This window comes from Branchiostoma lanceolatum, chromosome 12 (assembly GCF_035083965.1).
Source record: "Branchiostoma lanceolatum isolate klBraLanc5 chromosome 12, klBraLanc5.hap2, whole genome shotgun sequence".
Lineage (NCBI taxonomy): Eukaryota > Metazoa > Chordata > Leptocardii > Amphioxiformes > Branchiostomatidae > Branchiostoma > Branchiostoma lanceolatum.
In genome coordinates, this window is record NC_089733.1 from 14,048,017 (window position 1) to 14,053,457 (window position 5,441).

Genomic DNA, 5,441 nt, shown 5'->3' on the forward strand with positions numbered 1-5,441 from the left:
GCCACACTTCTCCCTCATCACTCACAAGAGGAGGGTATTCCAGTGGTTTACTTGTTACCTATCACTTACATCTCTTCTACGATAAGCAGATCAGTGAACTGCTTCCGCTGGGTGTATCGAACCCCCTTTAGACCCTCCCGACAATGACGATTCTTTGATTTTCACGCTTCCTAGAACTGAAGGAATCGCCCACGCGTCTAGGACAAGGTCTCTCCTGCCCAGCGGCAAACTTGAGTAGTTGACCGGCAGTTCGGTAAATTTATCACCTGTTTGAGCGCGCGGCAGGAAGAGAAAACCTTGATTTAGTGTTATACAACACACTTCTTTTCTGCTGCGGCATTGTGTCATGTCCTTGATGACAATGGAAACAACTTCACCATGAAAACCTATTTGATGTGTCGGTGATTTAAGCGGAAGTCTTGACAAGGCTGTTCAACAAAAGGGAATGTTGGGTGGCCAAATTTAGCCCGGGGTTGTCCGAGTCGTGGACCTGTTTGTTGTTGCGGTGAAGAGATGTCAGAGCGACGAAGACAGGCTGACGGGCAGGGGGAGGCACCGCGAGTGTAGTCTCTACAAGACGCTTTCGCGCTCTCTCTCTCTCTCTCTCTCTCTCTCTCTCTCTCTCTCTCTCTCTCTCTCTCTCTCTCTCTCTCTCTCTCTCTCTCTCTCTCTCTCTCTCTCTCTCTCCCTCTCTCTCTCTCTCTCTCTCACACACACACACACACACGCACACATGCACAGAAACAAACAAACAGACGCACACACACAGACGCACACAAACACACATGCACACCGGCATACACACACACACACACACACACACACACACACACACACACACACACACACACACACACACACACACACACACACACACACACACACACACACACACACACACACACACACACACGTACGCACATACAGGCGCGAGTGAACGCAAGCGAACTTTTCTTCCCGGAAACAACGTTAGCAAAAACCTTATCATTTTGATAAGTGAGCTTCATAGATTGATAGGTTCAAACGAATGTACCAGATGTGCTAATACCTTCTGTCACAGTTCTGATATTTGTAAGTTGATGATACATGCAAAACTGTTACGTGACAGAACAATTCCAAAAATTACAATCAAACATGTAACGTTACATGTTTCACTTAACGTTTCAATTAACTTAGAATCGATGACACTCATTAAAGCGTGTTAATGACTTATTGGTGACGTGTGAGGATTTTCTATAGTTGCTCAGGGTTAGAGACTTTAGAACAAGACATATCCTTTGAGTAAAGATGTCAACTAAAAGCCGGATGTACATCCTAGGATTAAGTTTTATATGACGTCAGTAGAACTAGAAGACAATGACATGTCTGTTATCGAGGAGTCTTTCATTCATTAGCTGATAAATGTAATAGACACGAACTGTGTATAATTACAGTTAATACTACCACGATATTTTGCCATGTTCTATATTCATCTAGGAATTGCAGTCAATTCTATAGATTTTCTACAGCATAACGTCAACTCTTATAATTGCACCGGGTAACCTAAGACCAACAAATTAAAGGATCATCGAGGCCTTCTCATAAATGTATTCAACACCTGGATATCTGAAGTGTGCATACCTCAAGAACTTCCGATGCTGCATTAGTAGATATCTTTAAATTCATAGCTAGCTACTATGTATACAACTCGCCCCTTCCCCCACTAACCCATGCCGCTGGTGCGGTGCTTAAGGAAGTCGTGAAGACTGGGAACCGGCTAAATCTGTCACCCAACGGAAGCACCAACATATCACAAATACTTTCACAAGAAGGAAATCCTTCTACTCAACATTTTATAGGCACTATGTACACCAGGGTTATCTTAACTGCCTTTGCCCTAACGGGCCGGACATTTTTGTTTCCACCTACACACGCTTTTGGCATTTTTCAGACTTGCCAACAAGCGGAGATCGAGAGGTGTTGATGCCACTCAAATCTAACTATCTAAGTTTAGAAGTTAATTCCATTAAGATGACACTAGTCGCTTCCACTCGGTTGTCTGTATGTTTCAGTCTACTTTCTTTCGTGAAAGTTTAAATAAAGTGTCAACCTTTTTCTGCAAACTATTTATCTAATTTCTAACAGTTGCTCCTTTTTCTTGAGGCGATGAAAATTTTCACAATTGTTCACATGCAGGGAAACGGTCAATCACTGAGCACAGTGGCATAGTGCGGTTGGCGATAGCCTCGAAGCCAGGCTGTTTCCAGGCTAGCTCCTCGGTTCTTGGGTCAACATGCCTCCAAGGCAATTTAGACTCAGTTCCCTTGAGGTAGACCCGAATCAGGGGCTGTGGTAAGATATCCTTGGGGGGGATGCAGGCTCTAGAGCCGACCGGTGAGCTGGTCTGTGTAGGCCCAGGGAACAGTCTGGTCTCCAGGCTAGGCTGGCGACATCTGTGTCCCGTTATCCCCAGGCACGTGTGCGCCGCGTGCCGTGTGGTCTGACCGACCCCGACTCGTGTGCTGGCAATCCCAGCCGCCCGTCCCTTATTACTTAGATAAAGGTCAAGATCAGCCCTTGAAGGCACGTGGTCTACGGAATGCCGGAAACATATGATAGCACATGTACCTCGACAAAGTACATGAAATACACAAGGAAGCGGTGATGCTGGGACGAAGTCATATTCTCAGTTAGGCTTTCTTCTTTGTCTGAAAACAGGAAATTACAAGGTCCCTAAAACATGATATGTCAAGTATGTTTAAAGTACGTTCATTGAAAGATCTTGTCTCACGTTTGGCTTCCTACAATATCCCACCCTATATCAGCACTTCTTCTTTACATCACAAGCTACCTGCCAACAAAAATCAAAACCATAGTGCATCCAGGTCAAAAGATTAAAAAAGAATGGTCTGCTGCGGTACCAAGGTACATACTATGGGGCCTGAAATCAACCTTGACCTTTGTCTTGTCAACACCTACCCACATGCCAAATATAATCAGAATCCATCCAGAGGTTCTCGAGTTATGCTGATTACAAAAATCCAGAAACACAAACATACAGACAGACAGATAGACACACAGACACACCCAAAACGATATTTCCATTTTTCATGGAGATAATAATGTGTACCGCCATCTTTCACAATTCTGCCAGGTACGCTAAGACCGCCGCATTAAAGAACGATTAGTTCAAAGGGACCTACTAACGCATTATCATCAATAACCGAGAATATCCAAGTATTCAGGAGAAACTCTTGGGATAACGAGGTTTACTTTAGTGTGGTGGTCTTAGGGTACCCGGTGGATTAATAAGAGTTGACGTTAATCTAAATGGCCTTGAAGCTCGTCGTGTGGCTATAGGTTCATGTTCAGTACCGCTGCCTGATGGTCATTTCTGCGCCAAGAACTCGCAAGTTTGGCGCAGTACCAGATAATTACGCAAGACTACACGCTGGCAGACAAACAAGCAGATCTGACACCTTGTTAAATCACTGGTAACAACTGCCCACTAGATAACTGCCTTCAGACGCTGTGGGCTGTTTCTGCATGCTGTTTAACTTTGTTCTAACTTAGGCCTCCTTTCCAAGACGGCGATGGCTGAGCTACCATATAGCGACTAACACTGGCCATGGATTTGTGTGACCCTTGATTTTATAACCTGAATATGATGCAAGGTGTAAAAAGTATGGTTTAAAAAGCAACAAAACAGTTCATTTATTTCATTTTATTTATTCAGGGAGCATACACTCAGGCCGTGCAGCCTGTTTTCCAGGTACCCATGATTTTACATATAAAAACACAAACTACGACTATGACATTCGCTGAGCGTCTGTCAAAATTTCGGTAGTTACGTTCAGTGGATGCTCTGGCGGTTGCAGCCTCTTGTGAAAAGGAGGTGTAACCAGTTCGGCTTAGCATACGCCGAAACTACTAGAATGGAAGAGACAAACAAGCCAGACGAACAATTTACAAGCATCAAGATTGTCGGTAATAGGTAAAGCAGCTGGCATGCATTATAGCAACAATCCCTGCGCTACGCACTTTCTTGCCTTTTCAGCTTTATTCTTGGAACGACCGTTTAGACTTTGACGACGACGTTTTGGCAACTTTTAACCGGTGTCGTGACAACACACATAATACGACAGTGTCGATCCTACTTTTGTAGCTCTGTTTTGGACGGATTGAAATGTCACTGCTGTTGACGTGTCTCCGCAAAGATTAGATAAAGTCAAAGTCTTAATCCGGCACATCTGGACACAGGATAGTCAGTTTCCTGCCACAACAAATTACACCTACGTAAAAACGTCATGTAAATACAACAACAGAACAGCTGTAGGGTGTAATACTGAGAAGTCGAGCGGCCAATCATCCGGTATCAGGTGCAGCAGTTAATGCGTCAACAGTCCGACAACTTCCAGGGGGCATAATAAAGGAATTGGCAAAATATACAAAACGTCGTGTATGTAACAGTCCTGTGAAAATGCGGCACAAACAACAGAAGATAAGATCTTGAGACGGTTTGCGTATACCAAGGACATTATATAGATCTACATAGTACAAGAATGGTAACATACTCATACTGATGTACGACCCTTTTTTTTTGGTCCCACAGAGAAAACATAGCATCACTGAGGATGTGTATGGTATCACTATGCAGTGTGAATATTGGGAATGGCACAAACACACACACGACACACCACATATACACACGCGAGCGCGCACGCACGCACAGACACACACTGAAAGGGAGAGGGAGAGAGAGACAGTGAGAGACAGACAGACACACAAGAACACCCATGTACATACAGACAGACAGACATACAGACAGAGACAGCACCCCCCCCCCCCCACACACACACAGACAAAGCTAGAGAGAAAGGAAGAAAGAGAGGGAGAGAAATGCAGACAGATAGACAGACAGAAGACAATTCTAAAACAATACTTTACTCTCTTGGGATTAAGAAGCAATACGTCGTCTTATATTGTTCATCTCGCATATAAAAAAAATCTACCTAGTTACACAACGAGGGCATGCCTTACAGCCATACGGTTCCAATCCCCGTGAGTGACGGGACTGTCACCCTGGGTAAGTACCTACAGCTTCTGGTGGAGAGGGGACGGCTTGTACGGCGGTAGAATTTCGCTGCGGTAAGAATTTCTGACACATCGTAACACATGCGGACTCTACTTGTGATACCTCCTGCTGTTAAACTGAGCTTAAGATCATTCATCATCATCACGATCATAACGTGATGAAGAACTACTGTCATCGGTGTCGCCATGTGGTGATCATCAAGGAGACATGTGTATCTATCTATGTATATATATATACTGTGTGGCCAGATATACTGCCTTTCGGCGTAACACATCAGCTTGAAATATGGAGAAAGAGATTATGTAGAAAAATATACACGTCTAAAACAGGACTTTGCCGATGCCATCTACCGCGAGTATATATGTTT